Raw genomic sequence first — 24,474 nt, 5'->3', positions numbered from 1 at the left:
TAAACAGACATATTAGGCAAGCATTTTGGAGCTTTCACCTAAATAACTACAGGTGGTGAGATAAGCTGCACAATATAATTGACCTTTCAGTATATTGTTGCACACACACCATCTATTTAGCAAATGCCCTTGTTATCAACAGCAGCCTTTTAAACTCACCTGAGCTAACAGGTATGTGCGCTGGTTACTCTGCTGCGCTTAAAATTTCTTTTTTGGTTTGCTACAATGCCTTTTCTGAAACGTTGTCTCCTTCTGCTGGAACACTGACTTCTTTCATTTAATGCCTGCAGACTATAAAAGAGAACCCAACCCAAAAAGTTTGGTTGATTAGTCTGTGGCATTCTGTTAAACTGTTGCTTATGGCGGTCTCTGTGAGCTTCTCAGCGACATTCAGCCAGCCAGGTATCCTGCCTGCAGTAGATGGAATGTGGCAATGGAACGCTGGCTGCGCGTGTCATAATAGGCTCTGAGCCTTTATATACCTGTGCACAGCAGCAGCCACCTTCAGTCTGCTGCTGGACAGCCAGCAGCAGCAGGAGAGGTATGTAATCAGGAGCCCTCCTGCTAAGGGTAGACAGCTGCTCGTTCCACCCCACCCCCCGCCTTAATTGGTTCTCCTCCCTTCCAACGGTGTTGAGGCGGGTGGGAACAGCAGGGGGTGAAGGTGCTGTGTTTAAAGAGGTGGAGTTATGCAGATCTAAAACGCGTGGATTGCAGCAGCAGCAAGCCGAAAAGTGCAGGCATGTAAGGGATCTAGAGGTTGACAACATGTCTTCTTAACGGGAGTCCAGGAGCTCATCTCCACAAATGGACTTTTCAGGATCCTTGGGTGGCTCCGTAGTTTGAAACCAATTCTGGTTATCGCTTCTCGGCCTTTTGGCTAAGACCATTTGGTTGCAGCCTGATAGGTGCGAGTTCTCTGGAGGAATCCAGGCCTTTTTGCGAAAGGATTTGGCGATTTTCTGTGGTATTATACCGACAGGTTTTGAAGATGAACTTCGTGAAGAATACTATCCGAATTGGAGTGGATCCATCAGTTTCCGAGAGGAATAATGTGTCCTTCATCGTGGAGAAACTTTTGGAAGGAAAAGCTGGAGCAAAACGAGGCGACTTCTACAGCGTCAACGAGTTTCCTAAATCAGGTACATATGACGTGACTTTTGTAGAAGAAAATACCTGCCTTGATGTGTTTGAGTGGCTTCGGAGTCACACTGATGATCCTTTCTTGGAAGGGGTGTGGTTTGAACCCTTGTTTGGACTTCAAGAAAAGATTGTGTGGGTAACAGTTTATAACCCTTTTACTGAGCCAGCATTGCTTGAAGGCTTCCTTGCACGGTACTGTGATTATGTGCGTAAAGGGGAAAAGCAGTTTAATTCTTTAGGTATTTTCAACTGCAAATACAAGTTTCGGGTGAAACTGAAGAAGGATCCTGGAAGTGTGGGAGGCTTTAGACATCCTCCTGCGAATTTTTCTGTGGCGGGACATAGGGGCTTCCTTTACTATGTAGGGCAGCCTATGTATTGCAGGAAATGTTACTGCTTTGGACATGTGCAGGATGCATGTAAGAAAGGGCAATGTTGCCGTAACTGCAAAGAGGAGGGGCATGTGGCAAGTGCGTGCCCGAAGCCCAAGGCTTGTGACATGTGTGGAAGTGGTGAGCACATGTTTAAAGATTGCCCGCAGGGTGTGCCCAGGAAAACTGATAAGGAGAGGAAAAAGGAGGAGGAGGAGAGGAGGGTTTTGCAGCAGATAGAAAGAGAAACTGCTAGAATGGAGAGAGAGCAGAGGAGGCGGAGTGAAAGGTCTGCCCCTGAAACTGTGAGTCTGAGGCCTGCTTACCAGAAGGAGAAAAAGGCACCTAAAATGGAGAAGGAGCTTGTGAAAGAATTGAGGAGAATGGAGGGGCAGATGAATGCAGCGGGAGAAGGAAGGTGTCCGGATACGTTGGACTTTCAGGACGTTGTAGATGCTGCAGATTGTATGGAAACTGGGGAAGGGTCATCACACCCTTCAGATCCTGAGAATATTGAGGAGTACTTCTCCGATGAGGGTGGGGGGAGTAGAAAATGTCACAGGGAGGGTGGTGGGGCAAATGATGAAGAAGATATCAAGGCACCGCAGCGAAAAGTGGGTGCCAAGAAAGCAAGGTGGGGTGATGGTGATGCTGCTAGCGGCTCGGAAACGAGTTGCTCGGTTCAGATGGTGGAAGAAGATAGTGGGGGTGCTGGTTAAGGTTGCCTTGCAATATGCGTGATAATGCCTATTATAAGCTTTGACTTAAGTCAAAGGCTTTTTCTTGTGAGTGGAGTTTTTGTAGTGTTTTTGTAACTTTTCTGTTTTCGTTTTTTTTAGGAGGTTTAAAAAAGGAAAAAATGGGTTTTACTATAATTTCACAAAATGTGAGAGTGTTTAAAAATAAGGCCAGGAGGGCTGCAATTTTTGATTTTTTGGCTATGAAGAATGCATCGATTTTTTGTTTGCAAGAGTGTGGAGTGGTGGATGGGGTGAGAGGAGATGAATGGTCTCATGGAGCATCTGTGTGGTCGGGGAGTGCATGTAATAAAAATGATGGTGTGGGGATTTTAGTTAAAGGGAGGGAGGTGGTTTTGAGTGATTATGTGGTGATTGATGTGGGGAGGTGCATTTTAGCAAATTTTGAGTATAAAAATGTTAAATTTTGTGTTATTAATGTTTATGCGCCGGTGGAGAAAAATGACCGGAAAAAGTTATTTGAAAAAATTAAACTTTTTGTTCCGGGAAGAATGCCTGTGGTGATTGTGGGTGATATGAATTGTGATGTGGGGAGAGTGAATGTGGATGTGTCTGGGAAAACTTTGTTAGAGTTGGTTAGTGATTTTGATTTGCATGATATGCAAAGTGTATGTAAAGTGAGGCCTTTGTTAAATACCTTCTTTTCCGAAAGTGGAAGAATACAATCTAGATTGGATTACTGTTTTATTTCAAAAAATATGATTCCTGTTGACTATAAGCAGGAGAATGTTTTGTTTTCAGATCATGTGTGCATGTCGTGTGAGTTGGATGTGAATGTGAATGGGGTGTTTGGGAAAGGTTTGTGGAAGTTGAATGTTAAGTTATTGGAGTATGAGGAAGTAAGAAAGGAATATGCAAGACGGTATGAGGAGTGGTGTGAGTGTAAAAATGGTTTTGGGAATGTTTGTGGGTGGTGGGATTGGGTTAAAAAACAGACAAAAATTTTTTTCAAAAATTTGGGTTATAAGATGGCAGCAGTCAAGAGGAGACATTTTGTGAGTTTAAATGCACGTTTAAGTTTCTTGTATAAATAGAGGGAGGGAGGGATGGAGGTGGAGGAGGATATTTTACAAGTGAAAAAGGAGGTTCATGAGTTCTTGTTGGAAAAATGGAGGAGTATTGTCTTTAGAGCAAAAGTTGATAATTTGGAGTATGATGAAAAATGTTCACGTTTTTTTTTCAAGAAGGTTTTTGGGAAAAAGCAAAATATGTGTGTGTTGAATGGAGCAGATGGAAGCGAGGTGAGTGGAGAGGATATGTGTGAGGAAGTGGCAAAGTTTTATGAGGATTTGTATGCTGTAAAGTGGAGGGATGAGTGTTTGGAGAATGATGTTTTGAGTACGTTAGAGAGTAAATTGAATGAGGCGGAAAGAGAGAGGCTGATGGATGCTGTGACAAGTGATGAAGTATGGAAGGTTATGTGTAGTATGGCTTTGAATAAGACGCCGGGGGAGGATGGTCTTCCAGTAGAATTTTACCGCATGATGTGGGATGTGATTGGGAGTGATTTTGTGGATTTTTGTAAGTATATGTGGGAAAATATGGAGGTGGCAGGTAGTATGCGTGCAGGTATGGTTGTATTGATTCCGAAAAAGGGTGATTTGAAGAGTCTGAAAAACTGGAGGCCAATAACATTATTGAACTGTGATTATAAGATCTACGCAAAATTAATGGCAAATAGGATGCGTGATGTGATAGAGAGAGTGATTGGGGATGAGCAGTGTTGTGCAGTACCTGGGAGACGGATTCACGAGTGTGTGTGTATATTGAGAGATTGTCTATGGGATTGTATGAGCCGGAAGAAGAGTGTGTTTTTGTTGAGCCTGGATTTTGAAAAGGCGTATGATAGGTTGTCGCATGGTTTTTTGTTTAGAGTGTTGCTGAGAATGGGTTTTCCTGCTGATTTTGTTGGGAGAGTGAGAAGTCTATATACAGATATTTATAGTTGTGTTTTAATGAACGGTTATGTCGGTAGGAGAGTGAATGTGCATTCGGGCGTGAGGCAGGGGTGTCCGTTATCCCCTGTGGCTTTTATTTGTGCAATTGAACCTTTGTTGTGTATGTTGAGGAAGGATAAAGTGGTTCGAGGTGTGCAAGTGCCGGGAGGTGGAGGAAGAGAGTGGAAGGTGAGTGGTTATATGGATGACGTGTGTGTATTATGTGATTCTGAATGTTCGGTGAGGCGGGTGAAGTTGTTAGTGTCTATCTTTTGTGGTGCGTCTGCATTTAAAGTGAATTGGGAAAAGAGTGAGTGTAAGGTTTTTGGAAGTGGTATTTTGAGTAGAGATGTAGGTGTGAACGTAGTGAGTGGGCCCATTAAGGTTTTGGGAGTGAAGTTTTCAGAAAGATTGGATGGGAAAGAAAGTTGGGATGACGCGAAAGAGAAGGTTGAAAAGAAGTTATGTTTTTGGAAGTTGAGAAGCCTTACTTTCTTTGGAAAAATCTTAGTCATTAAAAGCGTGGTGTTGCCTATTTTTTTATATGTTGCAGTTGTGTTTCCACCAGGTTATATGGTTTTGAGAGGATTGAATAGGATTTTGTTTGTTTTTTTGTGGAATTCTAAAATGGAGAGGGCGCGGAGGGAAGTGTTGGTGAAGCGTATGGAGAAAGGTGGTTTGGGTTTTCCAAATTTAGAAGTTTTTTTGGGTGTGAATATTGTGGTGTTTGTGCTGAAAGTGATTATGGGCGATGGAAAGTTTTCATGTATGTGTGGATATTTATTTGGGGCTTATTCTTTTCGTTTGAAGTGGAGAGAGAGGGATTTGCGGTGTCCGGTTGCTTTTGAGGTGCCCGTGTGGTATGTGTGGGTTTATAAGTTTTTGGTGAAGTATGAGTTGTGTGATGTGGATGTGAGGTTGTTGGGAAATAAGAAGGCTGTGTACAGGATGATTGAGTGTAGAGAAATGGAGAGTGGAATAAATTTGGTGAGAGGGTGTGATGTGCAAAAAGTATGGAAGAAGGTGCGGATGGGTGGTATGACAAATAAGCAGAGTGAGGTTGTGTGGCAGTCTTTGCATGGAGTGTTGCCAGTAAGAGAGTTTCAGAGGAATAGAGGTTTAGTGAGGAGTGAAACGTGTCCAAGAAATGGCTGTGGTGGAAGGGAAAGTGTGTTGCATGTTTTTTGGAATTGCCAGTATGCTAGAGATGTGATTGGGAGAATGGGGCCTTTGTGTAAAGAATTGTGTGGTGTGAATTTGTTGTCCTTTGAGTTGTTTATGTTTGGTTTGGGAATATGTGATGGGACGAAGGAAAGAGTCTTGTGGTTGATGCTTGCGTGTATAAAGGAAGTGTTATGGGATGTGAGGAATGTGTATGTGTTTAAAAGGAAGGAAATTGCTGTAAAGGATAGTGTGAAGGTGATTATGGGGAAGATGTATGTGTGTTTCCTATGGGACAAAAAGAGGAGAGGGGAAGTGGATGCGGAGGGAATATGGAAAGTTAAAAAGTGGAGATATTTTGTAAATACTTCTTGATCTTGTTTTCTGTGTAAGGTTTAAAAAGAAGAAATAAAAATTTTCCGGTGATGATGGGAGCAGCATTTGTGTCGTTGAGATGATGCAGCTGTTTGGAAGGAAGTTCCTTTGGTCGTGACTATAGACCGTGGATTTCCCCATCTGAGGGAAAAAAAAAAAAAAAAAAAAAAAAAAATCTGTTCTTATCAGTTTAATATCTGATACGTCCCCTATCTGGGGACCATATATTAAATGGATTTTTAGAACAGGGAGATGGAAAAAGAGCTTGCTCTGTCCACTCCACGCATTGACCTGGTATTGCAGTATCTCCAGGACCGGTGCATCCCTTCTTTAATGCAGTTTCTAAAATCAGAAAGAATTGAATTCAATGTTTTTTGTTCATTTTGCTTGTTTGTCGGATTTTGGGATGGACTCTTTGGCTTTGCTTTTCTTCTCCTCATTGGATTTTTCATGTTCAAAGTTGCAGAAGCCAGATTACAAGCTCATTTTGGTTCAACTTCAGCAACTGTGCATTGCATTGCCATGTAATGTGATGCAATGCTATCTTTCTAGCTCTCCCTTTTTACTTCCTTTTGGATAAACAGACATATTAGGCAAGCATTTTGGAGCTTTCACCTAAATAACTACAGGTGGTGAGATAAGCTGCACAATATAATTGACCTTTCAGTATATTGTTGCACACACACCATCTATTTAGCAAATGCCCTTGTTATCAACAGCAGCCTTTTAAACTCACCTGAGCTAACAGGTATGTGCGCTGGTTACTCTGCTGCGCTTAAAATTTCTTTTTTGGTTTGCTACAATGCCTTTTCTGAAACGTTGTCTCCTTCTGCTGGAACACTGACTTCTTTCACTTAATGCCTGCAGACTATAAAAGAGAACCCAACCCAAAAAGTTTGGTTGATTAGTCTGTGGCATTCTGTTAAACTGTTGCTTATGGCGGTCTCTGTGAGCTTCTCAGCGACATTCAGCCAGCCAGGTATCCTGCCTGCAGTAGATGGAATGTGGCAATGGAACGCTGGCTGCGCGTGTCATAATAGGCTCTGAGCCTTTATATACCTGTGCACAGCAGCAGCCACCTTCAGTCTGCTGCTGGACAGCCAGCAGCAGCAGCAGCAGGAGAGGTATGTAATCAGGAGCCCTCCTGCTAAGGGTAGACAGCTGCTCGTTCCACCCCACCCCCCGCCTTAATTGGTTCTCCTCCCTTCCAACGGTGTTGAGGCGGGTGGGAACAGCAGGGGGTGAAGGTGCTGTGTTTAAAGAGGTGGAGTTATGCAGATCTAAAACGCGTGGATTGCAGCAGCAGCAAGCCGAAAAGTGCAGGCATGTAAGGGATCTAGAGGTTGACAACATGTCTTCTTAACGGGAGTCCAGGAGCTCATCTCCACAAATGGACTTTTCAGGATCCTTGGGTGGCTCCGTAGTTTGAAACCAATTCTGGTTATCGCTTCTCGGCCTTTTGGCTAAGATCAAGTGTAGTATCTGTTCTTATCAGTTTAATATCTGATACGTCCCCTATCTGGGGACCATATATTAAATGGATTTTTAGAACAGGGAGATGGAAAAAGAGCTTGCTCTGTCCACTCCACGCATTGACCTGGTATTGCAGTATCCCCAGGACCGGTGCACCCCTTCTTTAATGCAGTTTCTAAAATCAGAAAGAATTGAATTCAATGTTTTTTGTTCATTTTGCTTGTTTGTCGGATTTTGGGATGGACTCTTTGGCTTTGCTTTTCTTCTCCTCATTGGATTTTTCATGTTCAAAGTTGCAGAAGCCAGATTACAAGCTCATTTTGGTTCAACTTCAGCAACTGTGCATTGCATTGCCATGTAATGTGATGCAATGCTATCTTTCTAGCTCTCCCTTTTTACTTCCTTTTGGATAAACAGACATATTAGGCAAGCATTTTGGAGCTTTCACCTAAATAACTACAGGTGGTGAGATAAGCTGCACAATATAATTGACCTTTCAGTATATTGTTGCACACACACGATCTATTTAGCAAATGCCCTTGTTATCAACAGCAGCCTTTTAAACTCACCTGAGCTAACAGGTATGTGCGCTGGTTACTCTGCTGCGCTTAAAATTTCTTTTTTGGTTTGCTACAATGCCTTTTCTGAAACGTTGTCTCCTTCTGCTGGAACACTGACTTCTTTCATTTAATGCCTGCAGACTATAAAAGAGAACCCAACCCAAAAAGTTTGGTTGATTAGTCTGTGGCATTCTGTTAAACTGTTGCTTATGGCGGTCTCTGTGAGCTTCTCAGCGACATTCAGCCAGCCAGGTATCCTGCCTGCAGTAGATGAAATGTGGCAATGGAACGCTGGCTGCGCGTGTCATAATAGGCTCTGAGCCTTTATATACCTGTGCACAGCAGCAGCCACCTTCAGTCTGCTGCTGGACAGCCAGCAGCAGCAGCAGCAGGAGAGGTATGTAATCAGGAGCCCTCCTGCTAAGGGTAGACAGCTGCTCGTTCCACCCCACCCCCCGCCTTAATTGGTTCTCCTCCCTTCCAACGGTGTTGAGGCGGGTGGGAACAGCAGGGGGTGAAGGTGCTGTGTTTAAAGAGGTGGAGTTATGCAGATCTAAAACGCGTGGATTGCAGCAGCAGCAAGCCGAAAAGTGCAGGCATGTAAGGGATCTAGAGGTTGACAACATGTCTTCTTAACGGGAGTCCAGGAGCTCATCTCCACAAATGGACTTTTCAGGATCCTTGGGTGGCTCCGTAGTTTGAAACCAATTCTGGTTATCGCTTCTCGGCCTTTTGGCTAAGATCAAGTGTAGTATCTGTTCTTATCAGTTTAATATCTGATACGTCCCCTATCTGGGGACCATATATTAAATGGATTTTTAGAACAGGGAGATGGAAAAAGAGCTTGCTCTGTCCACTCCACGCATTGACCTGGTATTGCAGTATCTCCAGGACCGGTGCACCCCTTCTTTAATGCAGTTTCTAAAATCAGAAAGAATTGAATTCAATGTTTTTTGTTCATTTTGCTTGTTTGTCGGATTTTGGGATGGACTCTTTGGCTTTGCTTTTCTTCTCCTCATTGGATTTTTCATGTTCAAAGTTGCAGAAGCCAGATTACAAGCTCATTTTGGTTCAACTTCAGCAACTGTGCATTGCATTGCCATGTAATGTGATGCAATGCTATCTTTCTAGCTCTCCCTTTTTACTTCCTTTTGGATAAACAGACATATTAGGCAAGCATTTTGGAGCTTTCACCTAAATAACTACAGGTGGTGAGATAAGCTGCACAATATAATTGACCTTTCAGTATATTGTTGCACACACACCATCTATTTAGCAAATGCCCTTGTTATCAACAGCAGCCTTTTAAACTCACCTGAGCTAACAGGTATGTGCGCTGGTTACTCTGCTGCGCTTAAAATTTCTTTTTTGGTTTGCTACAATGCCTTTTCTGAAACGTTGTCTCCTTCTGCTGGAACACTGACTTCTTTCATTTAATGCCTGCAGACTATAAAAGAGAACCCAACCCAAAAAGTTTGGTTGATTAGTCTGTGGCATTCTGTTAAACTGTTGCTTATGGCGGTCTCTGTGAGCTTCTCAGCGACATTCAGCCAGCCAGGTATCCTGCCTGCAGTAGATGGAATGTGGCAATGGAACGCTGGCTGCGCGTGTCATAATAGGCTCTGAGCCTTTATATACCTGTGCACAGCAGCAGCCACCTTCAGTCTGCTGCTGGACAGCCAGCAGCAGCAGCAGCAGGAGAGGTATGTAATCAGGAGCCCTCCTGCTAAGGGTAGACAGCTGCTCGTTCCACCCCACCCCCCGCCTTAATTGGTTCTCCTCCCTTCCAACGGTGTTGAGGCGGGTGGGAACAGCAGGGGGTGAAGGTGCTGTGTTTAAAGAGGTGGAGTTATGCAGATCTAAAACGCGTGGATTGCAGCAGCAGCAAGCCGAAAAGTGCAGGCATGTAAGGGATCTAGAGGTTGACAACATGTCTTCTTAACGGGAGTCCAGGAGCTCATCTCCACAAATGGACTTTTCAGGATCCTTGGGTGGCTCCGTAGTTTGAAACCAATTCTGGTTATCGCTTCTCGGCCTTTTGGCTAAGATCAAGTGTAGTATCTGTTCTTATCAGTTTAATATCTGATACGTCCCCTATCTGGGGACCATATATTAAATGGATTTTTAGAACAGGGAGATGGAAAAAGAGCTTGCTCTGTCCACTCCACGCATTGACCTGGTATTGCAGTATCTCCAGGACCGGTGCACCCCTTCTTTAATGCAGTTTCTAAAATCAGAAAGAATTGAATTCAATGTTTTTTGTTCATTTTGCTTGTTTGTCGGATTTTGGGATGGACTCTTTGGCTTTGCTTTTCTTCTCCTCATTGGATTTTTCATGTTCAAAGTTGCAGAAGCCAGATTACAAGCTCATTTTGGTTCAACTTCAGCAACTGTGCATTGCATTGCCATGTAATGTGATGCAATGCTATCTTTCTAGCTCTCCCTTTTTACTTCCTTTTGGATAAACAGACATATTAGGCAAGCATTTTGGAGCTTTCACCTAAATAACTACAGGTGGTGAGATAAGCTGCACAATATAATTGACCTTTCAGTATATTGTTGCACACACACCATCTATTTAGCAAATGCCCTTGTTATCAACAGCAGCCTTTTAAACTCACCTGAGCTAACAGGTATGTGCGCTGGTTACTCTGCTGCGCTTAAAATTTCTTTTTTGGTTTGCTACAATGCCTTTTCTGAAACGTTGTCTCCTTCTGCTGGAACACTGACTTCTTTCATTTAATGCCTGCAGACTATAAAAGAGAACCCAACCCAAAAAGTTTGGTTGATTAGTCTGTGGCATTCTGTTAAACTGTTGCTTATGGCGGTCTCTGTGAGCTTCTCAGCGACATTCAGCCAGCCAGGTATCCTGCCTGCAGTAGATGGAATGTGGCAATGGAACGCTGGCTGCGCGTGTCATAATAGGCTCTGAGCCTTTATATACCTGTGCACAGCAGCAGCCACCTTCAGTCTGCTGCTGGACAGCCAGCAGCAGCAGCAGCAGGAGAGGTATGTAATCAGGAGCCCTCCTGCTAAGGGTAGACAGCTGCTCGTTCCACCCCACCCCCCGCCTTAATTGGTTCTCCTCCCTTCCAACGGTGTTGAGGCGGGTGGGAACAGCAGGGGGTGAAGGTGCTGTGTTTAAAGAGGTGGAGTTATGCAGATCTAAAACGCGTGGATTGCAGCAGCAGCAAGCCGAAAAGTGCAGGCATGTAAGGGATCTAGAGGTTGACAACATGTCTTCTTAACGGGAGTCCAGGAGCTCATCTCCACAAATGGACTTTTCAAGATCCTAGGGTGGCTCCGTAGTTTGAAACCAATTCTGGTTATCGCTTCTCGGCCTTTTGGCTAAGATCAAGTGTAGTATCTGTTCTTATCAGTTTAATATCTGATACGTCCCCTATCTGGGGACCATATATTAAATGGATTTTTAGAACAGGGAGATGGAAAAAGAGCTTGCTCTGTCCACTCCACGCATTGACCTGGTATTGCAGTATCTCCAGGACCGGTGCATCCCTTCTTTAATGCAGTTTCTAAAATCAGAAAGAATTGAATTCAATGTTTTTTGTTCATTTTGCTTGTTTGTCGGATTTTGGGATGGACTCTTTGGCTTTGCTTTTCTTCTCCTCATTGGATTTTTCATGTTCAAAGTTGCAGAAGCCAGATTACAAGCTCATTTTGGTTCAACTTCAGCAACTGTGCATTGCATTGCCATGTAATGTGATGCAATGCTATCTTTCTAGCTCTCCCTTTTTACTTCCTTTTGGATAAACAGACATATTAGGCAAGCATTTTGGAGCTTTCACCTAAATAACTACAGGTGGTGAGATAAGCTGCACAATATAATTGACCTTTCAGTATATTGTTGCACACACACGATCTATTTAGCAAATGCCCTTGTTATCAACAGCAGCCTTTTAAACTCACCTGAGCTAACAGGTATGTGCGCTGGTTACTCTGCTGCGCTTAAAATTTCTTTTTTGGTTTGCTACAATGCCTTTTCTGAAACGTTGTCTCCTTCTGCTGGAACACTGACTTCTTTCATTTAATGCCTGCAGACTATAAAAGAGAACCCAACCCAAAAAGTTTGGTTGATTAGTCTGTGGCATTCTGTTAAACTGTTGCTTATGGCGGTCTCTGTGAGCTTCTCAGCGACATTCAGCCAGCCAGGTATCCTGCCTGCAGTAGATGGAATGTGGCAATGGAACGCTGGCTGCGCGTGTCATAATAGGCTCTGAGCCTTTATATACCTGTGCACAGCAGCAGCCACCTTCAGTCTGCTGCTGGACAGCCAGCAGCAGCAGCAGCAGGAGAGGTATGTAATCAGGAGCCCTCCTGCTAAGGGTAGACAGCTGCTCGTTCCACCCCACCCCCCGCCTTAATTGGTTCTCCTCCCTTCCAACGGTGTTGAGGCGGGTGGGAACAGCAGGGGGTGAAGGTGCTGTGTTTAAAGAGGTGGAGTTATGCAGATCTAAAACGCGTGGATTGCAGCAGCAGCAAGCCGAAAAGTGCAGGCATGTAAGGGATCTAGAGGTTGACAACATGTCTTCTTAACGGGAGTCCAGGAGCTCATCTCCACAAATGGACTTTTCAGGATCCTTGGGTGGCTCCGTAGTTTGAAACCAATTCTGGTTATCGCTTCTCGGCCTTTTGGCTAAGATCAAGTGTAGTATCTGTTCTTATCAGTTTAATATCTGATACGTCCCCTATCTGGGGACCATATATTAAATGGATTTTTAGAACAGGGAGATGGAAAAAGAGCTTGCTCTGTCCACTCCACGCATTGACCTGGTATTGCAGTATCTCCAGGACCGGTGCATCCCTTCTTTAATGCAGTTTCTAAAATCAGAAAGAATTGAATTCAATGTTTTTTGTTCATTTTGCTTGTTTGTCGGATTTTGGGATGGACTCTTTGGCTTTGCTTTTCTTCTCCTCATTGGATTTTTCATGTTCAAAGTTGCAGAAGCCAGATTACAAGCTCATTTTGGTTCAACTTCAGCAACTGTGCATTGCATTGCCATGTAATGTGATGCAATGCTATCTTTCTAGCTCTCCCTTTTTACTTCCTTTTGGATAAACAGACATATTAGGCAAGCATTTTGGAGCTTTCACCTAAATAACTACAGGTGGTGAGATAAGCTGCACAATATAATTGACCTTTCAGTATATTGTTGCACACACACCATCTATTTAGCAAATGCCCTTGTTATCAACAGCAGCCTTTTAAACTCACCTGAGCTAACAGGTATGTGCGCTGGTTACTCTGCTGCGCTTAAAATTTCTTTTTTGGTTTGCTACAATGCCTTTTCTGAAACGTTGTCTCCTTCTGCTGGAACACTGACTTCTTTCATTTAATGCCTGCAGACTATAAAAGAGAACCCAACCCAAAAAGTTTGGTTGATTAGTCTGTGGCATTCTGTTAAACTGTTGCTTATGGCGGTCTCTGTGAGCTTCTCAGCGACATTCAGCCAGCCAGGTATCCTGCCTGCAGTAGATGGAATGTGGCAATGGAACGCTGGCTGCGCGTGTCATAATAGGCTCTGAGCCTTTATATACCTGTGCACAGCAGCAGCCACCTTCAGTCTGCTGCTGGACAGCCAGCAGCAGCAGCAGCAGGAGAGGTATGTAATCAGGAGCCCTCCTGCTAAGGGTAGACAGCTGCTCGTTCCACCCCACCCCCCGCCTTAATTGGTTCTCCTCCCTTCCAACGGTGTTGAGGCGGGTGGGAACAGCAGGGGGTGAAGGTGCTGTGTTTAAAGAGGTGGAGTTATGCAGATCTAAAACGCGTGGATTGCAGCAGCAGCAAGCCGAAAAGTGCAGGCATGTAAGGGATCTAGAGGTTGACAACATGTCTTCTTAACGGGAGTCCAGGAGCTCATCTCCACAAATGGACTTTTCAGGATCCTTGGGTGGCTCCGTAGTTTGAAACCAATTCTGGTTATCGCTTCTCGGCCTTTTGGCTAAGATCAAGTGTAGTATCTGTTCTTATCAGTTTAATATCTGATACGTCCCCTATCTGGGGACCATATATTAAATGGATTTTTAGAACAGGGAGATGGAAAAAGAGCTTGCTCTGTCCACTCCACGCATTGACCTGGTATTGCAGTATCTCCAGGACCGGTGCACCCCTTCTTTAATGCAGTTTCTAAAATCAGAAAGAATTGAATTCAATGTTTTTTGTTCATTTTGCTTGTTTGTCGGATTTTGGGATGGACTCTTTGGCTTTGCTTTTCTTCTCCTCATTGGATTTTTCATGTTCAAAGTTGCAGAAGCCAGATTACAAGCTCATTTTGGTTCAACTTCAGCAACTGTGCATTGCATTGCCATGTAATGTGATGCAATGCTATCTTTCTAGCTCTCCCTTTTTACTTCCTTTTGGATAAACAGACATATTAGGCAAGCATTTTGGAGCTTTCACCTAAATAACTACAGGTGGTGAGATAAGCTGCACAATATAATTGACCTTTCAGTATATTGTTGCACACACACCATCTATTTAGCAAATGCCCTTGTTATCAACAGCAGCCTTTTAAACTCACCTGAGCTAACAGGTATGTGCGCTGGTTACTCTGCTGCGCTTAAAATTTCTTTTTTGGTTTGCTACAATGCCTTTTCTGAAACGTTGTCTCCTTCTGCTGGAACACTGACTTCTTTCATTTAATGCCTGCAGACTATAAAAGAGAACCCAACCCAAAAAGTTTGGTTGATTAGTCTGTGGCATTCTGTTAAACTGTTGCTTATGGCGGTCTCTGTGAGCTTCTCAGCGACATTCAGCCAGCCAGGTATCCTGCCTGCAGTAGATGGAATGTGGCAATGGAACGCTGGCTGCGCGTGTCATAATAGGCTCTGAGCCTTTATATACCTGTGCACAGCAGCAGCCACCTTCAGTCTGCTGCTGGACAGCCAGCAGCAGCAGCAGCAGGAGAGGTATGTAATCAGGAGCCCTCCTGCTAAGGGTAGACAGCTGCTCGTTCCACCCCACCCCCCGCCTTAATTGGTTCTCCTCCCTTCCAACGGTGTTGAGGCGGGTGGGAACAGCAGGGGGTGAAGGTGCTGTGTTTAAAGAGGTGGAGTTATGCAGATCTAAAACGCGTGGATTGCAGCAGCAGCAAGCCGAAAAGTGCAGGCATGTAAGGGATCTAGAGGTTGACAACATGTCTTCTTAACGGGAGTCCAGGAGCTCATCTCCACAAATGGACTTTTCAAGATCCTAGGGTGGCTCCGTAGTTTGAAACCAATTCTGGTTATCGCTTCTCGGCCTTTTGGCTAAGATCAAGTGTAGTATCTGTTCTTATCAGTTTAATATCTGATACGTCCCCTATCTGGGGACCATATATTAAATGGATTTTTAGAACAGGGAGATGGAAAAAGAGCTTGCTCTGTCCACTCCACGCATTGACCTGGTATTGCAGTATCTCCAGGACCGGTGCACCCCTTCTTTAATGCAGTTTCTAAAATCAGAAAGAATTGAATTCAATGTTTTTTGTTCATTTTGCTTGTTTGTCGGATTTTGGGATGGACTCTTTGGCTTTGCTTTTCTTCTTCTCATTGGATTTTTCATGTTCAAAATTGCAGAAGCCAGATTACAAGCTCATTTTGGTTCAACTTCAGCAACTGTGCATTGCATTGCCATGTAATGTGATGCAATGCTATCTTTCTAGCTCTCCCTTTTTACTTCCTTTTGGATAAACAGACATATTAGGCAAGCATTTTGGAGCTTTCACCTAAATAACTACAGGTGGTGAGATAAGCTGCACAATATAATTGACCTTTCAGTATATTGTTGCACACACACCATCTATTTAGCAAATGCCCTTGTTATCAACAGCAGCCTTTTAAACTCACGTGAGCTAACAGGTATGTGCGCTGGTTACTCTGCTGCGCTTAAAATTTCTTTTTTGGTTTGCTACAATGCCTTTTCTGAAACGTTGTCTCCTTCTGCTGGAACACTGACTTCTTTCATTTAATGCCTGCAGACTATAAAAGAGAACCCAACCCAAAAAGTTTGGTTGATTAGTCTGTGGCATTCTGTTAAACTGTTGCTTATGGCGGTCTCTGTGAGCTTCTCAGCGACATTCAGCCAGCCAGGTATCTTGCCTGCAGTAGATGGAATGTGGCAATGGAACGCTGGCTGCGCGTGTCATAATAGGCTCTGAGCCTTTATATACCTGTGCACAGCAGCAGCCACCTTCAGTCTGCTGCTGGACAGCCAGCAGCAGCAGCAGCAGGAGAGGTATGTAATCAGGAGCCCTCCTGCTAAGAGTAGACAGCTGCTCGTTCCACCCCACCCCCCGCCTTAATTGGTTCTCCTCCCTTCCAACGGTGTTGAGGCGGGTGGGAACAGCAGGGGGTGAAGGTGCTGTGTTTAAAGAGGTGGAGTTATGCAGATCTAAAACGCGTGGATTGCAGCAGCAGCAAGCCGAAAAGTGCAGGCATGTAAGGGATCTAGAGGTTGACAACATGTCTTCTTAACGGGAGTCCAGGAGCTCATCTCCACAAATGGACTTTTCAGGATCCTTGGGTGGCTCCGTAGTTTGAAACCAATTCTGGTTATCGCTTCTCGGCCTTTTGGCTAAGATCAAGTGTAGTATCTGTTCTTATCAGTTTAATATCTGATACGTCCCCTATCTGGGGACCATATATTAAATGGATTTTTAGAACAGGGAGATTGAAAAAGAGCTTGCTCTGTCCACTCCACGCATTGACCTGGTATTGCAGTATCTCCAGGACCGGTGCACCCCTTCTTTAATGCAATTTCTAAAATCAGAAAGAATTGAATTCAATGTTTTTTGTTCATTTTGCTTGTTTGTCGGATTTTGGGATGGACTCTTTGGCTTTGCTTTTCTTCTCCTCATTGGATTTTTCATGTTCAAAGTTGCAGAAGCCAGATTACAAGCTCATTTTGGTTCAACTTCAGCAACTGTGCATTGCATTGCCATGTAATGTGATGCAATGCTATCTTTCTAGCTCTCCCTTTTTACTTCCTTTTGGATAAACAGACATATTAGGCAAGCATTTTGGAGCTTTCACCTAAATAACTACAGGTGGTGAGATAAGCTGCACAATATAATTGACCTTTCAGTATATTGTTGCACACACACCATCTATTTAGCAAATGCCCTTGTTATCAACAGCAGCCTTTTAAACTCACCTGAGCTAACAGGTATGTGCGCTGGTTACTCTGCTGCGCTTAAAATTTCTTTTTTGGTTTGCTACAATGCCTTTTCTGAAACGTTGTCTCCTTCTGCTGGAACACTGACTTCTTTCATTTAATGCCTGCAGACTATAAAAGAGAACCCAACCCAAAAAGTTTGGTTGATTAGTCTGTGGCATTCTGTTAAACTGTTGCTTATGGCGGTCTCTGTGAGCTTCTCAGCGACATTCAGCCAGCCAGGTATCCTGCCTGCAGTAGATGGAATGTGGCAATGGAACGCTGGCTGCGCGTGTCATAATAGGCTCTGAGCCTTTATATACCTGTGCACAGCAGCAGCCACCTTCAGTCTGCTGCTGGACAGCCAGCAGCAGCAGCAGCAGGAGAGGTATGTAATCAGGAGCCCTCCTGCTAAGGGTAGACAGCTGCTCGTTCCACCCCACCCCCCGCCTTAATTGGTTCTCCTCCCTTCCAACGGTGTTGAGGCGGGTGGGAACAGCAGGGGGTGAAGGTGCTGTGTTTAAAGAGGTGGAGTTATGCAGATCTAAAACGCGTGGATTGCAGCAGCAGCAAGCCGAAAAGTGCAGGCATGTAAGGGATCTAGAGGTTGACAACATGTCTTCTTAACGGGAGTCCAGGAGCTCATCTCCACAAATGGACTTTTCAGGATCCTTGGGTGGCTCCGTAGTTTGAAACCAATTCTGGTTATCGCTTCTCGGCCTTTTGGCTAAGATCAAGTGTAGTATCTGTTCTTATCAGTTTAATATCTGATACGTCCCCTATCTGGGGACCATATATTAAATGGATTTTTAGAACAGGGAGATGGAAAAAGAGCTTGCTCTGTCCACTCCACGCATTGACCTGGTATTGCAGTATCTCCAGGACCGGTGCACCCCTTCTTTAATGCAGTTTCTAAAATCAGAAAGAATTGAATTCAATGTTTTTTGTTCATTTTGCTTGTTTGTCGGATTTTGGGATGGACTCTTTGGCTTTGCTTTTCTTCTCCTCATTGGATTTTTCATGTTCAAAGTTGCAGAAGCCAGATTACAAGCTCATTTTGGTTCAACTTCAGCAACTGTGCATTGCATTGCCATGTAATGTGATGCAATGCTATCTTTCTAGCTCTCCCTTTTTACTTCCTTTTGGATAAACAGACATATTAGGCAAGCATTTTGGAGCTTTCACCTAAATAACTACAGGTGGTGAGATAAGCTGCACAATATAATTGACCTTTCAGTATATTGTTGCACACACACCATCTATTTAGCAAATGCCCTTGTTATCAACAGCAGCCTTTTAAACTCACCTGAGCTAACAGGTATGTGCGCTGGTTACTCTGCTGCGCTTAAAATTTCTTTTTTGGTTGGCTACAATGCCTTTTCTGAAACGTTGTCTCCTTCTGCTGGAACACTGACTTCTTTCATTTAATGCCTGCAGACTATAAAAGAGAACCCAACCCAAAAAGTTTGGTTGATTAGTCTGTGGCATTCTGTTAAACTGTTGCTTATGGCGGTCTCTGTGAGCTTCTCAGCGACATTCAGCCAGCCAGGTATCCTGCCTGCAGTAGATGGAATGTGGCAATGGAACGCTGGCTGCGCGTGTCATAATAGGCTCTGAGCCTTTATATACCTGTGCACAGCAGCAGCCACCTTCAGTCTGCTGCTGGACAGCCAGCAGCAGCAGCAGCAGGAGAGGTATGTAATCAGGAGCCCTCCTGCTAAGGGTAGACAGCTGCTCGTTCCACCCCACCCCCCGCCTTAATTGGTTCTCCTCCCTTCCAACGGTGTTGAGGCGGGTGGGAACAGCAGGGGGTGAAGGTGCTGTGTTTAAAGAGGTGGAGTTATGCAGATCTAAAACGCGTGGATTGCAGCAGCAGCAAGCCGAAAAGTGCAGGCATGTAAGGGATCTAGAGGTTGACAACATGTCTTCTTAACGGGAGTCCAGGAGCTCATCTCCACAAATGGACTTTTCAGGATCCTTGGGTGGCTCCGTAGTTTGAAACCAATTCTGGTTATCGCTTCTCGGCCTTTTGGCTAAGATCAAGTGTAGTATCTGTTCTTATCAGTTTAATATCTGATACGTCCCCTATCTGGGGACCATATATTAAATGGATTTTTAGAACAGGGAGATGGAAAAAGAGCTTGCTCTGTCCACTCCACGCATTGACCTGGTATTGCAGTATCTCCAGGACCGGTGCACCCCTTCTTTAATGCAGTTTCTAAAATCAGAAAGAATTGAATTCAATGTTTTTTGTTCATTTTGCTTGTTTGTCGGATTTTGGGATGGACTCTTTGGCTTTGCTTTTCTTCTCCTCATTGGATTTTTCATGTTCAAAGTTGCAGAAGCCAGATTACAAGCTCATTTTGGTTCAACTTCAGCAACTGTGCATTGCATTGCCATGTAATGTGATGCAATGCTATCTTTCTAGCTCTCCCTTTTTACTTCCTTTTGGATAAACAGACATATTAGGCAAGCATTTTGGAGCTTTCACCTAAATAACTACAGGTGGTGAGATAAGCTGCACAATATAATTGACCTTTCAGTATATTGTTGCACACACACCATCTATTTAGCAAATGCCCTTGTTATCAACAGCAGCCTTTTAAACTCACCTGAGCTAACAGGTATGTGCGCTGGTTACTCTGCTGCGCTTAAAATTTCTTTTTTGGTTTGCTACAATGCCTTTTCTGAAACGTTGTCTCCTTCTGCTGGAACACTGACTTCTTTCATTTAATGCCTGCAGACTATAAAAGAGAACCCAACCCAAAAAGTTTGGTTGATTAGTCTGTGGCATTCTGTTAAACTGTTGCTTATGGCGGTCTCTGTGAGCTTCTCAGCGACATTCAGCCAGCCAGGTATCCTGCCTGCAGTAGATGGAATGTGGCAATGGAACGCTGGCTGCGCGTGTCATAATAGGCTCTGAGCCTTTATATACCTGTGCACAGCAGCAGCCACCTTCAGTCTGCTGCTGGACAGCCAGCAGCAGCAGCAGCAGGAGAGGTATGTAATCAGGAGCCCTCCTGCTAAGGGTAGACAGCTGCTCGTTCCACCCCACCCCCCGCCTTAATTGGTTCTCCTCCCTTCCAACGGTGTTGAGGCGGGTGGGAACAGCAGGGGGTGAAGGTGCTGTGTTTAAAGAGGTGGAGTTATGCAGATCTAAAACGCGTGGATTGCAGCAGCAGCAAGCCGAAAAGTGCAGGCATGTAAGGGATCTAGAGGTTGACAACATGTCTTCTTAACGGGAGTCCAGGAGCTCATCTCCACAAATGGACTTTTCAGGATCCTTGGGTGGCTCCGTAGTTTGAAACCAATTCTGGTTATCGCTTCTCGGCCTTTTGGCTAAGATCAAGTGTAGTATCTGTTCTTATCAGTTTAATATCTGATACGTCCCCTATCTGGGGACCATATATTAAATGGATTTTTAGAACAGGGAGATGGAAAAAGAGCTTGCTCTGTCCACTCCACGCATTGACCTGGTATTGCAGTATCTCCAGGACCGGTGCACCCCTTCTTTAATGCAGTTTCTAAAATCAGAAAGAATTGAATTCAATGTTTTTTGTTCATTTTGCTTGTTTGTCGGATTTTGGGATGGACTCTTTGGCTTTGCTTTTCTTCTCCTCATTGGATTTTTCATGTTCAAAGTTGCAGAAGCCAGATTACAAGCTCATTTTGGTTCAACTTCAGCAACTGTGCATTGCATTGCCATGTAATGTGATGCAATGCTATCTTTCTAGCTCTCCCTTTTTACTTCCTTTTGGATAAACAGACATATTAGGCAAGCATTTTGGAGCTTTCACCTAAATAACTACAGGTGGTGAGATAAGCTGCACAATATAATTGACCTTTCAGTATATTGTTGCACACACACCATCTATTTAGCAAATGCCCTTGTTATCAACAGCAGCCTTTTAAACTCACCTGAGCTAACAGGTATGTGCGCTGGTTACTCTGCTGCGCTTAAAATTTCTTTTTTGGTTTGCTACAATGCCTTTTCTGAAACGTTGTCTCCTTCTGCTGGAACACTGACTTCTTTCATTTAATGCCTGCAGACTATAAAAGAGAACCCAACCCAAAAAGTTTGGTTGATTAGTCTGTGGCATTCTGTTAAACTGTTGCTTATGGCGGTCTCTGTGAGCTTCTCAGCGACATTCAGCCAGCCAGGTATCCTGCCTGCAGTAGATGGAATGTGGCAATGGAACGCTGGCTGCGCGTGTCATAATAGGCTCTGAGCCTTTATATACCTGTGCACAGCAGCAGCCACCTTCAGTCTGCTGCTGGACAGCCAGCAGCAGCAGCAGCAGGAGAGGTATGTAATCAGGAGCCCTCCTGCTAAGGGTAGACAGCTGCTCGTTCCACCCCACCCCCCGCCTTAATTGGTTCTCCTCCCTTCCAACGGTGTTGAGGCGGGTGGGAACAGCAGGGGGTGAAGGTGCTGTGTTTAAAGAGGTGGAGTTATGCAGATCTAAAACGCGTGGATTGCAGCAGCAGCAAGCCGAAAAGTGCAGGCATGTAAGGGATCTAGAGGTTGACAACATGTCTTCTTAACGGGAGTCCAGGAGCTCATCTCCACAAATGGACTTTTCAAGATCCTAGGGTGGCTCCGTAGTTTGAAACCAATTCTGGTTATCGCTTCTCGGCCTTTTGGCTAAGATCAAGTGTAGTATCTGTTCTTATCAGTTTAATATCTGATACGTCCCCTATCTGGGGACCATATATTAAATGGATTTTTAGAACAGGGAGATGGAAAAAGAGCTTGCTCTGTCCACTCCACGCATTGACCTGGTATTGCAGTATCTCCAGGACCGGTGCATCCCTTCTTTAATGCAGTTTCTAAAATCAGAAAGAATTGAATTCAATGTTTTTTGTTCATTTTGCTTGTTTGTCGGATTTTGGGATGGACTCTTTGGCTTTGCTTTTCTTCTCCTCATTGGATTTTTCATGTTCAAAGTTGCAGAAGCCAGATTACAAGCTCATTTTGGTTCAACTTCAGCAACTGTGCATTGCATTGCCATGTAATGTGATGCAATGCTATCTTTCTAGCTCTCCCTTTTTACTTCCTTTTGGATAAACAGACATATTAGGCAAGCATTTTGGAGCTTTCACCTAAATAACTACAGGTGGTGAGATAAGCTGCACAATATAATTGACCTTTCAGTATATTGTTGCACACACACCATCTATTTAGCAAATGCCCTTGTTATCAACAGCAGCCTTTTAAACTCACCTGAGCTAACAGGTATGTGCGCTGGTTACTCTGCTGCGCTTAAAATTTCTTTTTTGGTTTGCTACAATGCCTTTTCTGAAACGTTGTCTCCTTCTGCTGGAACACTGACTTCTTTCATTTAATGCCTGCAGACTATAAAAGAGAACCCAACCCAAAAAGTTTGGTTGATTAGTCTGTGGCATTCTGTTAAACTGTTGCTTATGGCGGTCTCTGTGAGCTTCTCAGCGACATTCAGCCAGCCAGGTATCCTGCCTGCAGTAGATGGAATGTGGCAATGGAACGCTGGCTGCGCGTGTCATAATAGGCTCTGAGCCTTTATATACCTGTGCACAGCAGCAGCCACCTTCAGTCTGCTGCTGGACAGCCAGCAGCAGCAGCAGCAGGAGAGGTATGTAATCAGGAGCCCTCCTGCTAAGGGTAGACAGCTGCTCGTTCCACCCCACCCCCCGCCTTAATTGGTTCTCCTCCCTTCCAACGGTGTTGAGGCGGGTGGGAACAGCAGGGGGTGAAGGTGCTGTGTTTAAAGAGGTGGAGTTATGCAGATCTAAAACGCGTGGATTGCAGCAGCAGCAAGCCGAAAAGTGCAGGCATGTAAGGGATCTAGAGGTTGACAACATGTCTTCTTAACGGGAGTCCAGGAGCTCATCTCCACAAATGGACTTTTCAGGATCCTTGGGTGGCTCCGTAGTTTGAAACCAATTCTGGTTATCGCTTCTCGGCCTTTTGGCTAAGATCAAGTGTAGTATCTGTTCTTATCAGTTTAATATCTGATACGTCCCCTATCTGGGGACCATATATTAAATGGATTTTTAGAACAGGGAGATGGAAAAAGAGCTTGCTCTGTCCACTCCACGCATTGACCTGGTATTGCAGTATCCCCAGGACCGGTGCACCCCTTCTTTAATGCAGTTTCTAAAATCAGAAAGAATTGAATTCAATGTTTTTTGTTCATTTTGCTTGTTTGTCGGATTTTGGGATGGACTCTTTGGCTTTGCTTTTCTTCTCCTCATTGGATTTTTCATGTTCAAAGTTGCAGAAGCCAGATTACAAGCTCATTTTGGTTCAACTTCAGCAACTGTGCATTGCATTGCCATGTAATGTGATGCAATGCTATCTTTCTAGCTCTCCCTTTTTACTTCCTTTTGGATAAACAGACATATTAGGCAAGCATTTTGGAGCTTTCACCTAAATAACTACAGGTGGTGAGATAAGCTGCACAATATAATTGACCTTTCAGTATATTGTTGCACACACACCATCTATTTAGCAAATGCCCTTGTTATCAACAGCAGCCTTTTAAACTCACCTGAGCTAACAGGTATGTGCGCTGGTTACTCTGCTGCGCTTAAAATTTCTTTTTTGGTTTGCTACAATGCCTTTTCTGAAACGTTGTCTCCTTCTGCTGGAACACTGACTTCTTTCATTTAATGCCTGCAGACTATAAAAGAGAACCCAACCCAAAAAGTTTGGTTGATTAGTCTGTGGCATTCTGTTAAACTGTTGCTTATGGCGGTCTCTGTGAGCTTCTCAGCGACATTCAGCCAGCCAGGTATCCTGCCTGCAGTAGATGGAATGTGGCAATGGAACGCTGGCTGCGCGTGTCATAATAGGCTCTGAGCCTTTATATACCTGTGCACAGCAGCAGCCACCTTCAGTCTGCTGCTGGACAGCCAGCAGCAGCAGCAGCAGGAGAGGTATGTAATCAGGAGCCCTCCTGCTAAGGGTAGACAGCTGCTCGTTCCACCCCACCCCCCGCCTTAATTGGTTCTCCTCCCTTCCAACGGTGTTGAGGCGGGTGGGAACAGCAGGGGGTGAAGGTGCTGTGTTTAAAGAGGTGGAGTTATGCAGATCTAAAACGCGTGGATTGCAGCAGCAGCAAGCCGAAAAGTGCAGGCATGTAAGGGATCTAGAGGTTGACAACATGTCTTCTTAACGGGAGTCCAGGAGCTCATCTCCACAAATGGACTTTTCAGGATCCTTGGGTGGCTCCGTAGTTTGAAACCAATTCTGGTTATCGCTTCTCGGCCTTTTGGCTAAGATCAAGTGTAGTATCTGTTCTTATCAGTTTAATATCTGATACGTCCCCTATCTGGGGACCATATATTAAATGGATTTTTAGAACAGGGAGATGGAAAAAGAGCTTGCTCTGTCCACTCCACGCATTGACCTGGTATTGCAGTATCTCCAGGACCGGTGCACCCCTTCTTTAATGCAGTTTCTAAAATCAGAAAGAATTGAATTCAATGTTTTTTGTTCATTTTGCTTGTTTGTCGGATTTTGGGATGGACTCTTTGGCTTTGCTTTTCTTCTCCTCATTGGAT

At 44.3% G+C, this 24,474-nt stretch overlaps 15 non-coding genes across 15 annotated transcripts; all 15 read left to right on the top strand.

Annotated features, from left to right (window-relative positions):
• The first annotated feature begins 5,878 nt into the window (after nucleotides 1-5,878).
• On the top strand, nucleotides 5,879-6,073 carry LOC141179942 (U2 spliceosomal RNA). The gene has a single exon (XR_012255866.1). It is a non-coding gene; the product is annotated as a U2 spliceosomal RNA (small nuclear RNA).
• A 1,115-nt stretch (nucleotides 6,074-7,188) lies between these two features.
• Nucleotides 7,189-7,379, top strand: LOC141179455 (U2 spliceosomal RNA). Its single transcript, XR_012255469.1, has one exon. It is a non-coding gene; the product is annotated as a U2 spliceosomal RNA (small nuclear RNA).
• Nucleotides 7,380-8,494: 1,115 nt separating this feature from the next.
• Nucleotides 8,495-8,685, top strand: LOC141179109 (U2 spliceosomal RNA). Its single transcript, XR_012255154.1, has one exon. It is a non-coding gene; the product is annotated as a U2 spliceosomal RNA (small nuclear RNA).
• A 1,115-nt stretch (nucleotides 8,686-9,800) lies between these two features.
• On the top strand, nucleotides 9,801-9,991 carry LOC141179107 (U2 spliceosomal RNA). The gene has a single exon (XR_012255152.1). It is a non-coding gene; the product is annotated as a U2 spliceosomal RNA (small nuclear RNA).
• Nucleotides 9,992-11,106: 1,115 nt separating this feature from the next.
• LOC141179426 (U2 spliceosomal RNA) lies at nucleotides 11,107-11,297 on the top strand. Its single transcript, XR_012255442.1, has one exon. It is a non-coding gene; the product is annotated as a U2 spliceosomal RNA (small nuclear RNA).
• Nucleotides 11,298-12,412: 1,115 nt separating this feature from the next.
• LOC141179425 (U2 spliceosomal RNA) lies at nucleotides 12,413-12,603 on the top strand. The gene has a single exon (XR_012255441.1). It is a non-coding gene; the product is annotated as a U2 spliceosomal RNA (small nuclear RNA).
• A 1,115-nt stretch (nucleotides 12,604-13,718) lies between these two features.
• LOC141179106 (U2 spliceosomal RNA) lies at nucleotides 13,719-13,909 on the top strand. The gene has a single exon (XR_012255151.1). It is a non-coding gene; the product is annotated as a U2 spliceosomal RNA (small nuclear RNA).
• A 1,115-nt stretch (nucleotides 13,910-15,024) lies between these two features.
• LOC141179105 (U2 spliceosomal RNA) lies at nucleotides 15,025-15,215 on the top strand. The gene has a single exon (XR_012255150.1). It is a non-coding gene; the product is annotated as a U2 spliceosomal RNA (small nuclear RNA).
• A 1,115-nt stretch (nucleotides 15,216-16,330) lies between these two features.
• On the top strand, nucleotides 16,331-16,521 carry LOC141179525 (U2 spliceosomal RNA). The gene has a single exon (XR_012255532.1). It is a non-coding gene; the product is annotated as a U2 spliceosomal RNA (small nuclear RNA).
• A 1,115-nt stretch (nucleotides 16,522-17,636) lies between these two features.
• LOC141179103 (U2 spliceosomal RNA) lies at nucleotides 17,637-17,827 on the top strand. The gene has a single exon (XR_012255149.1). It is a non-coding gene; the product is annotated as a U2 spliceosomal RNA (small nuclear RNA).
• Nucleotides 17,828-18,942: 1,115 nt separating this feature from the next.
• LOC141179102 (U2 spliceosomal RNA) lies at nucleotides 18,943-19,133 on the top strand. The gene has a single exon (XR_012255148.1). It is a non-coding gene; the product is annotated as a U2 spliceosomal RNA (small nuclear RNA).
• A 1,115-nt stretch (nucleotides 19,134-20,248) lies between these two features.
• LOC141179100 (U2 spliceosomal RNA) lies at nucleotides 20,249-20,439 on the top strand. Its single transcript, XR_012255146.1, has one exon. It is a non-coding gene; the product is annotated as a U2 spliceosomal RNA (small nuclear RNA).
• A 1,115-nt stretch (nucleotides 20,440-21,554) lies between these two features.
• LOC141179423 (U2 spliceosomal RNA) lies at nucleotides 21,555-21,745 on the top strand. Its single transcript, XR_012255440.1, has one exon. It is a non-coding gene; the product is annotated as a U2 spliceosomal RNA (small nuclear RNA).
• A 1,115-nt stretch (nucleotides 21,746-22,860) lies between these two features.
• LOC141179454 (U2 spliceosomal RNA) lies at nucleotides 22,861-23,051 on the top strand. The gene has a single exon (XR_012255468.1). It is a non-coding gene; the product is annotated as a U2 spliceosomal RNA (small nuclear RNA).
• Nucleotides 23,052-24,166: 1,115 nt separating this feature from the next.
• LOC141179099 (U2 spliceosomal RNA) lies at nucleotides 24,167-24,357 on the top strand. Its single transcript, XR_012255145.1, has one exon. It is a non-coding gene; the product is annotated as a U2 spliceosomal RNA (small nuclear RNA).
• The last annotated feature ends 117 nt before the right edge of the window (nucleotides 24,358-24,474 follow it).

The sequence above is a fragment of the Phyllobates terribilis genome, unplaced genomic scaffold (assembly GCF_046119375.1).
Source record: "Phyllobates terribilis strain yellow unplaced genomic scaffold, ASM4611937v1 Scaffold_30__1_contigs__length_15301838, whole genome shotgun sequence".
NCBI classification, from domain to species: Eukaryota; Metazoa; Chordata; class Amphibia; order Anura; family Dendrobatidae; genus Phyllobates; species Phyllobates terribilis.
Note: the sequence above shows the minus strand (reverse complement) of the source record. Positions and strands in the feature narration are given on the sequence as shown.